The sequence below is a fragment of the Oncorhynchus keta genome, unplaced genomic scaffold (assembly GCF_023373465.1).
Source record: "Oncorhynchus keta strain PuntledgeMale-10-30-2019 unplaced genomic scaffold, Oket_V2 Un_scaffold_2149_pilon_pilon, whole genome shotgun sequence".
Classification (NCBI taxonomy): domain Eukaryota; kingdom Metazoa; phylum Chordata; class Actinopteri; order Salmoniformes; family Salmonidae; genus Oncorhynchus; species Oncorhynchus keta.
In genome coordinates, this window is record NW_026290864.1 from 363,691 (window position 1) to 375,909 (window position 12,219).

Below are 12,219 nucleotides of genomic sequence, written 5' to 3' on the forward strand. Positions count from 1 at the left end.
TTAGTATGCCTTCTCTTATAGTACTACTATTAGTATGCCTTCTCTTATAGTACTACTATTAGTATGCCTTCTCTTATAGTACTACTATTAGTATGCCTGCTCTTATAGTACCACTATTAGTATGCCTACTCAGCGGTACTACTATTAGTATGCATGCTCTTATAGTACTACTATTAGTATGCCTTCTTTTATAGTACTACTATTAGTATGCCTTCTCTTATAGTACTACTATTAGTATGCCTTCTCTTATAGTACTACTATTAGTATGCCTTCTTTTATAGTACTACTATTAGTATGCCTTCTCTTATAGTACTACTATTAGTATGCCTTCTCTTATAGTACTACTATTAGTATGCCTGCTCTTATAGTACTACTATTAGTATGCCTGCTCTAGTAGTACTACTATTAGTATGCCTGCTCAGCGGTACTACTATTAGTATGCATGCTCTTATAGTACTACTATTACTATGCCTGCTCTCGTAGTACTATTAGTATGCCTGCTCTAGTAGTACTACTATTAGTATGCCTGCTCTTATAGTACTACTATTAGTATGCCTGCTCTAGCGGTACTACTATTAGTATGCCTGCTCTAGTAGTACTACTATTAGTATGCCTGCTCTTATAGTACTACTATTAGTATGCCTGCTCTAGCGGTACTACTAGTAGTATGCCTGCTCTAGTAGTACTACTATTAGTATGCATGCTCTTATAGTACTACTATTAGTATGCCTGCTCTCGTAGTACTATTAGTATGCCTGCTCTAGTAGTACTACTATTAGTATGCCTGCTCTTATAGTACTACTATTAGTATGCCTGCTCTTATAGTACTACTATTAGTATGCCTGCTCTAGTAGTACTACTATTAGTATGCCTGCTCTTATAGTACTACTATTAGTATGCCTGCTCTTATAGTACTACTATTAGTATGCCTGCTCTAGCGGTACTACTATTAGTATGCCTGCTCTTATAGTACTACTATTAGTATGCCTGCTCTAGCGGTACTACTATTAGTATGCCTGCTCTAGCGGTACTACTATTAGTATGCCTGCTCTAGCGGTACTACTATTACTATGCCTGCTCTCGTAGTACTATTAGTATGCCTGCTCTAGCGGTACTACTATTAGTATGCCTGCTCTTATAGTACTACTATTAGTATGACTGCTGTAGTAGTACTACTATTACTATGCCTGCTCTAGTAGTACTACTATTAATATGACTGCTCTAGTAGTACTACTATTAGTATGCCTGCTCTAGTAGTACTACTATTAGTATGCCTGCTCTAGTATTACTACGATTTGTATGCCTGCTCTAGTAGTACTACTATTAGTATGCATGCTCTTATAGTACTACTATTACTATGCCTGCTCTCGTAGTACTATTAGTATGCCTGCTCTAGCGGTACTACTATTTGTATGCCTGCTCTAGCGGTACTACTATTAGTATGCCTGCTCTTATAGTACCACTATTAGTATGCCTGCTCTAGCGGTACTACTATTAGTATGCATGCTCTTATAGTACTACTATTAGTATGCCTTCTCTTATAGTACTACTATTAGTATGCCTTCTCTTATAGTACTACTATTAGTATGCCTTCTCTTATAGTACTACTATTAGTATGCCTTCTCTTATAGTACTACTATTAGTATGCCTTCTCTTATAGTACTACTATTAGTATGCCTGCTATTATAGTACTACTATTAGTATGCCTTCTCTTATAGTACTACTATTAGTATGCCTTCTCTTATAGTACTACTATTAGTATGCATGCTCTTATAGTACTACTATTAGTATGCCTTCTCTTATAGTACTACTATTAGTATGCCTGCTCTTATAGTACTACTATTAGTATGCCTTCTCTTATAGTACTACTATTAGTATGCCTTCTCTTATAGTACTACTATTAGTATGCCTTCTCTTATAGTACCACTATTAGTATGCCTGCTCTAGCGGTACTACTATTAGTATGCATGCTCTTATAGTACTACTATTAGTATGCCTGCTCTAGTAGTACTACTATTGTATGCCTGCTCTAGCGGTACTACTATTAGTATGCCTGCTCTTATAGTACCACTATTAGTATGCCTACTCAGCGGTACTACTATTAGTATGCATGCTCTTATAGTACTACTATTAGTATGCCTGCTCTTATAGTACTACTATTAGTATGCCTTCTTCTTTTATAGTACTACTATTAGCATGCCTGCTCTAGCGGTACTACTATTAGTATGCCTGCTCTTATAGTACTACTATTAGTATGCCTTCTCTTATAGTACTACTATTAGTATGCCTTCTTATGGTACTACTATTAGTATGCCTTCTTTTATAGTACTACTATTAGCATGCCTGCTCTTATAGTACTACTATTAGTATGCCTGCTCTTATAGTCTATTAGTATGCCTACTAGTACTACTATTAGTATGCCTGCTCTTATAGTACTACTATTAGTATGCCTTCTCTTTTTAGTACTACTATTAGTATGCCTTCTCTTATAGTACTACTATTAGTATGCCTTCTCTTATAGTACTACTATTAGTATGCCTTCTCTTATAGTACTACTATTAGTATGCCTTCTCTTATAGTACCACTATTAGTATGCCTGCTCAGCGGTACTACTATTAGTATGCATGCTCTTATAGTACTACTATTAGTATGCCTGCTCTTATAGTACTACTATTAGTATGCCTGCTCTAGCGGTACTACTATTAGTATGCCTGCTCTAGTAGTACTACTATTAGTATGCCTGCTCTTATAGTACTACTATTAGTATGCCTGCTCTAGCGGTACTACTAGTAGTATGCCTGCTCTAGTAGTACTACTATTAGTATGCATGCTCTTATAGTACTACTATTAGTATGCCTGCTCTCGTAGTACTATTAGTATGCCTGCTCTAGTAGTACTACTATTAGTATGCCTGCTCTTATAGTACTACTATTAGTATGCCTGCTCTTATAGTACTACTATTAGTATGCCTGCTCTAGCGGTACTCTATTTATAGTACTACTATTAGTATGCCTGCTCTTATAGTACTACTATTAGTATGCCTGCTCTTATAGTACTACTATTAGTATGCCTTCTCTTATAGTACTACTATTAGTATGCCTTCTCTTATAGTACTACTATTAGTATGCCTGCTCTTATAGTACTACTATTAGTATGCCTGCTCTTATAGTACTACTATTAGTATGCCTGCTCTTATAGTACTACTATTAGTATGCCTGCTCTAGCGGTACTACTATTAGTATGCCTGCTCTTATAGTACTACTATTAGTATGCCTGCTCTAGTGGTACTACTATTACTATGCCTGCTCTCGTAGTACTATTAGTATGCCTGCTCTAGTAGTACTACTATTAGCATGCCTGCTCTTATAGTACTACTATTAGTATGCCTGCTCTTGTAGTACTATTAGTATGCCTGCTCTAGCGGTACTACTATTAGTATGCCTTCTCTTATAGTACTACTATTAGTATGCCTGCTCTAGCAGTACTACTATTAGTATGCCTGCTCTTGTAGTACTATTAGTATGCCTGCTCTAGCGGTACTACTATTAGTATGCCTGCTCTAGTACTACTATTAGTATGCATGCTCTAGTACTACTATTAGTATGCCTGCTCTAGTAGTACTACTATTAGTATGCCTTCTCTTATAGTACTACTATTAGTATGCCTTCTCTTATAGTACTACTATTAGTATGCCTTCTCTTATAGTACTACTATTAGTATGCCTGCTCTAGCGGTACTACTATTAGTATGCCTTCTCTTATAGTACTACTATTAGTATGCCTTCTCTTATAGTACTACTATTAGTATGCCTGCTCTAGCGGTACTACTATGCCTTCTCTTCTAGTACTACTATTAGTATGCCTGCTCTAGTAGTACTACTATTAGTATGCCTGTATAGTACTACTCTCTTATAGTACCACTATTAGTATGCCTTCTCTTATAGTACTACTATTAGTATGCCTTCTCTTATAGTACTACTATTAGTATGCCTTCTCTTATAGTACTACTATTAGTATGCCTGCTCTTATAGTACTACTATTAGTATGCCTTCTCTTATAGTACTACTATTAGTATGCCTTCTCTTATAGTACTACTATTAGTATGCCTGCTCTTATAGTACTACTATTAGTATGCCTGCTCTTATAGTACTACTATTAGTATGCCTTCTCTTATAGTACTACTATTAGTATGCCTTACTTATAGTACTACTATTAGTATGCCTTCTCTTATAGTACTACTATTAGTATGCATGCTCTAGCGGTACTACTATTAGTATGCCTGCTCTTATAGTACTACTATTAGTATGCCTGCTCTAGCGGTACTACTATTAGTATGCCTGCTCTAGTACTACTATTAGTATGCATGCTCTAGTAGTACTATTATTATGTCTGCTCTAGTACTACTATTAGTATGCCTTCTCTTATAGTACTACTATTAGTATGCCTGCTCTTATAGTACTACTATTAGTATGCATGCTCTAGCGGTACTACTATTAGTATGCCTTCTCTTATAGTACTACTATTAGTATGCCTTCTCTTATAGTACTACTATTAGTATGCATGCTCTTATAGTACTACTATTAGTATGCCTTCTCTTATAGTACCACTATTAGTATGCCTGCTCTTATAGTACCACTATTAGTATGCATGCTCTTATAGTACTACTATTAGTATGCCTCTCTTATAGTACTACTATTAGTATGCCTTCTCTTATAGTACTACTATTAGTATGCCTTCTCTTATAGTACTACTATTAGTATGCCTTCTCTTATAGTACTACTATTAGTATGCCTGCTCTTATAGTACTACTATTAGTATGCCTTCTCTTATAGTACTACTATTAGTATGCCTTCTCTTATAGTACTACTATTAGTATGCATGCTCTAGCGGTACTACTATTAGTATGCCTTCTCTTATAGTACTACTATTAGTATGCCTGCTCTAGCGGTACTACTATTAGTATGCCTGCTCTAGTACTACTATTAGTATGCATGCTCTAGTACTACTATTAGTATGTCTGCTCTAGTACTACTATTAGTATGCCTTCTCTTATAGTACTACTATTAGTATGCCTTCTCTTATAGTACTACTATTAGTATGCCTTCTCTTATAGTACTACTATTAGTATGCCTTCTCTTATAGTACTACTATTAGTATGCCTGCTCTAGCGGTACTACTATTAGTATGCCTGCTCTAGTACTACTATTAGTATGCATGCTCTAGTACTACTATTAGTATGCCTGCTCTAGTACTACTATTAGTATGCCTGCTCTAGTAGTACTACTATTAGTATGCCTGCTCTAGTACTACTATTAGTATGCATGCTCCAGTACTCTCTTCGTTTACTACTATTGGTACCTTTATTAGAATGCCTGCTCTAGTGGTACTACTATTAGTATGCCTGCTCTAGTAGTACTACTATTAGTATGCCTTCTCTTATAGTACTACTATTAGTATGCCTTCTCTTATAGTACTACTATTAGTATGCCTTCTCTTATAGTACTACTATTAGTATGCCTTCTCTTATAGTACTACTATTAGTATGCCTTCTCTTATAGTACTACTATTAGTATGCCTTCTCTTATAGTACTACTATTAGTATGCCTTCTCTTATAGTACTACTATTAGTATGCCTTCTCTTATAGTACTACTATTAGTATGCCTGCTCTAGCGGTACTACTATTAGTATGCCTGCTCTAGTACTACTATTAGTATGCCTTCTCTTATAGTACTACTATTAGTATGCCTTCTCTTATAGTACTACTATTAGTATGCCTCTCTTATAGTACTACTATTAGTATGCCTTCTCTTATAGTACTACTATTAGTATGCCTGCTCTTATAGTACTACTATTAGTATGCCTTCTCTTATAGTACTACTATTAGTATGCCTTCTCTTATAGTACTACTATTAGTATGCCTTCTCTTATAGTACTACTATTAGTATGCCTTCTCTTATAGTACTACTATTAGTATGCCTTCTCTTATAGTACTACTATTAGTATGCCTTCTCTTATAGTACTACTATTAGTATGCCTTCTCTTATAGTACTACTATTAGTATGCATGCTCTAGCGGTACTACTATTAGTATGCCTTCTCTTATAGTACTACTATTAGTATGCCTGCTCTAGCGGTACTACTATTAGTATGCCTGCTCTAGTACTACTATTAGTATGCATGCTCTAGTACTACTATTACTACTATTAGTACTACTATTGTCTGCTCTTATAGTACTACTATTAGTATGCCTTCTCTTATAGTACTACTATTAGTATGCCTGCTCTTATAGTACTACTATTAGTATGCCTTCTCTTATAGTACTACTATTAGTATGCCTTCTCTTATAGTACTACTATTAGTATGCCTGCTCTTATAGTACTACTATTAGTATGCCTGCTCTAGTACTACTATTAGTATGCATGCTCTAGTACTACTATTAGTATGCCTGCTCTAGTACTACTATTAGTATGCCTTCTCTTATAGTACTACTATTAGTATGCCTTCTCTTATAGTACTACTATTAGTATGCCTTCTCTAGCGGTACTACTATTAGTATGCCTTCTCTTATGGTACCACTATTAGTATGCCTGCTCTTATAGTACTACTATTAGTATGCCTGCTCTAGCGGTACTACTATTAGTATGCCTGCTCTAGTACTACTATTAGTATGCATGCTCTAGTACTACTATTAGTACGCCTGCTCTAGTACTACTATTAGTATGCATGCTCTAGTACTACTATTAGTATGCCTGCTCTAGTACTACTATTAGTATGCATGCTCCAGTACTACTCTTCGTTTACCTGCTCTAGTGGTACCTTTATTAGAATGCCTGCTCTAGTGGTACTACTATTAGTATGCCTGCTCTAGTAGTTCTACTATTAGTATGCCTGCTCTAGTAGTACTACTATTAGTTTCACTGCTCTAGTTTTACTACTATTAGTATGCATGCTCCAGTACTACTACTACTAGTACTACTACTTGTGCAGCTTAACTAGGTATTTCCTTGCAGAGCATCTCTTTATTATGGCTAGACCTCTAACCATCTTTCCAAACATAGAATCTAAGGTATCGCCAAGTAATTTAGTCTCCTCAACTTGCTCAGCAACCACACCACTCATTTCCAGATTCAGCTGAGGTCTAGCACTTAAGGAATGATTTGTACCTAATACTATGCTCTTAGTTTTAGAGATGTTCCCACAGTTGATTTCTTCAAACCAAGCTGCTTACCTATTGCAGATTCAGTCTTCCCAGCCTGGTGCAGGTCTACAATTTTGTTTCTGGTGTCCTTTGACACCTCTTTGGTCTTGGCCATAGTGGAGTTTGGAGTGTGACTGTTTGAGGTTGTGGACAGGTGTCTTTTATACCGATAACAAGTTCAAACAGGTGCCATTAATACAGGTAACGAGTAACAATCTTGCTTGTTTGTAGGTGAGCAAATACTTATTTTCCACCATAATTTGCAAATCAATTCATTAAAAATCCTATAATGTGATTTTCTGGATTTCTTTCTCATTTTGTCTGTCATAGTTGAAGTGTACCTATGATGAAGATTACAGGCCTCTCTCATCTTTTTAAGTGGGAGAACTTGCACAATTGGTGGCTGACTAAATACTTTTTTGCCCCACTGTACCTTTAAAAAAAAGCACACATAGCCTTCATATCAATGCATACACACAAACTGTCTAGGTCAAATAGGGGAGAGGCGTTGTGCCCTGAGCTGTTGCTTCATCTGTTTTTTGAAACCAGGTTTGCTGTTTATTTGAGCAATATGAGATGGATCGAAGTTCCATGAAATAATGGCTCTATATAATACAATACGCTTTCTTGAATTTGTTCTGGATTTGGGGACTGTGAAAAGACCCCTGGTGGCATTTCTGGTGGGATAAGTATGTGTGTCAGAGCTGTGTGTAAGTTGACTATGCAAACTATTTGTGATTTTCAACACATTAATGTTTCTTATAAAATGGTGAAGTGATGCAGTGTCACTGGAATTTCATAATTCCTATTAATTGTACATGAATTAAATCACTCAGTCTATTTTATAAGAACTTGTAAGATTCCTATTTGTATAAAATAGACAGGGACCAGTCTTATCAAAATGAGATAATAGTATTTATTCTCGGAGCGCACTGCCATGTAACCACGAACAACAGTTTATATACAAAATATGACGTCATAGGTTATAAAACCTCCTCTCCCAACAGTTCAAAAGTTTATTCCCACCCCTTCTCTCTCTCACTCCAGACACACAGTTAAATCGAGGTTAAACTTCTGAAGTCTTCATCCATCACCATTCAGCAGACAGTTCCAGCTAATGGAAAACCTAAGAAAACACACACTGCCTTATCTTAACATCCCAGAGCTAAGTTGAGTCGGTTCAACCATAGGTTAACGACCCTTTCTGCTTACTTAAAAACCCACAATTCCAGTCCTCTACAACCTGGCTGGAATGGTATTTATTGTATTTAATTACCCCCTGTTTCATGCTCCACAATCCCTTCCTTATGAATTAATATTATTAATCAGATATAATAAAACAGAGTAGAGTTGAATTAGTTATAGTTATATTTAAAATGTAGATATTGTTTAGTCATTATTCATAAAATTCCTAACATGCAGTCAGTCTCTCCTCGACTCTTAGCCAAGAGAGACTGGCATGCATAGTATTTATGTAAGCCCTCTGATTACGATTAAGAGCAAAACATTCTGGGCCAGCTGCAGCTTAACTAGGTATTTCCTTGAGGAGCATCTCTTTATTATGGCTAGACCTCTAGCACTTAAGTAATGATTTGTACCAAATACAATGCTCTTAGTTTAAGAGATGTTCAGGAACAGTTTATTACTGGCCACCCATTCCAAAACAGACTGCAACTCTTTGTTAAGGGTTTCAATGACTTTACTAGCTGTGATTACTGATGCCTATATGGTTGAATCATCAGCATACATGGACATACATGGTGTATTTAATGCCAGTGGCAGGTCATTGGTAAAAATAGAAAAGAGTAAAGGTGCTAGACAGCTGCCCTGCGGTGCACCACACTTTACATGTTTGACATTAGAGACACTTCCAATAAAGAAAACCCTTTGAGTTCTATTAGATAGATCAGAATCCACATTATAGGTTGAAAAGACACAGCATTGACGTTTTTTCAACAACAGGTTACGGTCAATAATATCAAAGGCTGCACTGAAATCTAACAATACAGCGACCCAGAATCTTCTAATTATCGATTTATTTCAACCAATCATCAGTCATTTGTGTCAGTGCAGTACATGTTGATTGCCCTTCTCTATAAGCATGCTGAAAGTCCGTTGTTAATTTGTTTACAGATAAATAGCATTGTATTTGGTCAAACACTATTTTTTCCAACAGTTTGCTAAGAGCTGGCAGCAAGCTTATAGGTCTGCTGTTAGAACCAGTAATGGCAGCTTTACCACTCTTGGGTAGAGGAATTATTTTGGCTTCCCTTCAGGCCTGAAGACAAACACTTTTCTCTAGGCTCAGATGAAAGATGTGACAGATAGGAGTGGCTATAGAGTCAGCCACCATCCTCAGTAGCTTTCCATCTAAGTTGTCAATGCCAGGAGGTTTGTCATTAATGATGGATAACAATCATTTTCCCACCTCTCCCACACTAACTTTACAAAATTCAAACTTGCAATGCTTTTCTTTCATTATTAGCTTTTTTATGCATGAATACAATTGCTCACTGTTCGTTGCTGGCATTTCCTGCTTAAGTTTGCCCACTTTGCCAATGAAATAATCATTCAAATAATTGTCAACATCAAATGGTTTTGTAATGAATAAGCCATCTGATTAGAAGAAAGATGGAGTTGAATTTATCCTTCTGTCCATCATTTCATTTACAGTACTCCATTTTTTTTTACCATCATTCTTTATATCATTGATCTTGGCTTCATGAAAACCCTAAAATACACAGAAACATTTTAATACCAAAAACCCAAATACACATGTATTTGGACCCAGGTCTCCTCTCTACAAACTGTGGTCTACAAGTTTTTACTTCAATTTAGAAATTATGTTGTTTAATTGAATTGCATTGCTGGCTGTACAATTGACCCTTGTGGGATGAATAAAGTACAGGGTACTGTCACTACTTCCTCTGAAGTTGGTGCCTCTCCTTGTTCGGGCGGCGTTCGGGGGTCGACATCACCGGCTTTCTAGCCTCCACCGATCAACATTTCTTTTTCCATTTGTTTTGTCTGTATTGTACACACCTGGCTCCCATTACATTTGAATTATTTCCCTATTTAACCCTCTGGAGCCATCATGGTTTTGCACGCGTTTATTGTTGTCAGTTGTCTCGTTTATGTGATTCTGGATTTTCGTTCTTCATGTTGTGTTGGAAGTTTATTTTTGAGTACAGTTACTATTGTGTCCTGCGCCTGACTCCGCCTTACCCACATCACCTAGACTCTGACAACAAGAAGGAACGACACAATCCATTTTGTCAAGGGCCTTTTCTCAATTGGGTTTCCTAATTCCTCCGTCCTCTCGGATCCTTTTGAAAAAGGTCAAAGGTAAATCGAGGAGAGGGGGCGAGGCGAAGGAACATGGATGGAAACAGTCGATTCAAAGGGGGTGTGGCAGATATCAACACTATTCTGTGGTAGGATCCCCTTGCGTTTCCTCGCAAAAGGAGGCTATCGAGGAGGGAAGAACCATATTCTGCTTGCTTACTAATTAATTGACATACTCCTCGACTACTTATCAGTTTCCGGGACACAGAGGAAAGGACAGAGGAGAGAGGACAGAGGAGAGAGGACAGAGGAAAGGACAGAGGAGAGAGGACAGAGGAGAGAGGACAGAGGAAAGGACAGAGGAGAGAGGAAAGAGGAAAGGACAGAGGAGAGAGGTCAGAGGAAAGGACAGAGGAGAGAGGACAGAGGAGAGAGGACAGAGGAAAGGACAGAGGAGAGAGGACAGAGGAAAGGACAGAGGAGAGAGGACAGAGGAAAGGACAGAGGAGGGAGGACAGAGGAAAGGACAGAGGAGAAAGGACAGAGGAGAGAGGACAGATGAGAGAGGACAGAGGAAAGGACAGAGGAGAGAGGACAGAGGAAAGAGGACAGAGGAGAGAGGACAGAGGAAAGGACAGAGGAGAGAGGACAGAGGAAAGGACAGAGGAGAAAGGACAGAGGAGAGAGGACAGAGGAAAGGAGAGGAGGGAGGACAGAGGAGAGGACAGAGGGAAAGGACAGAGGAGAGAGGACAGAGGAAAGAACAGAGGAGAGAGGACAGAGGAAAGGACAGAGGAGAAAGGACAGAGGAGAGAGGACAGAGGAAAGGACAGAGGAGAGAGGACAGAGGAAAGGACAGAGGAGGGGAGGACAGAGGAAAGGACAGAGGAGAAAGGACAGAGGAGAGGACAGAGGAGAGAGGACAGAGGAAAGGACAGAGGAGAGAGGACAGAGGAAAGGACAGAGGAGAGAGGACAGAGGAGAGAGGACAGAGGAAAGGACAGAGGAGAGAGGACAGAGGAAAGGACAGAGGAGAAAGGACAGAGGAGAGAGGACAGAGGAAAGGACAGAGGAGAGAGGACAGAGGAGAGAGGACAGAGGAGAGAGGACAGAGGAAAGGACAGAGGAGAGAGGACAGAGGAGAGAGGACAGAGGAAAGGACAGAGGAGAGAGGACAGAGGAGAGAGGACAGAGGAGAAAGGACAGAGGAGAGAGGACAGACGAGAGAGGACAGAGGAAAGGACAGAGGAGAGAGGACAGATGAGAGAGGACAGAGGAAAGGACAGAGGAGAGAGGACAGAGGAGAGAGGACATATGAGAGAGGACAGATGAAAGGACAGCGGAGAGAGGACAGAGGAGAGAGGACAGACGAGAGAGGACAGAGGAAAGGACAGAGGAGAGAGGACAGAGGAGAGGACAGAGGAGAGAGGACAGAAGAGAGAGGACAGAGGAAAGGACAGAGGAGAGAGGACAGAGGAAAGGACAGAGGAGAGGGGACAGGGGAGAGAGGACAGATGAGAGAGGACAGAGGAAAGGACAGAGGAGAGAGGACAGAGGAAAGGACAGAGGAGAGGGGACAGGGGAGAGAGGACAGATGAGAGAGGACAGAGGAAAGGACAGAGGAGAGAGGACAGAGGAAAGGACAGAGGAGAGGGGACAGGGGAGAGAGGACAGATGAGAGAGGACAAAGGAAAGGACAGAGGAGAGAGGACAGAGGAAAGGACAGAGGAAAGGACA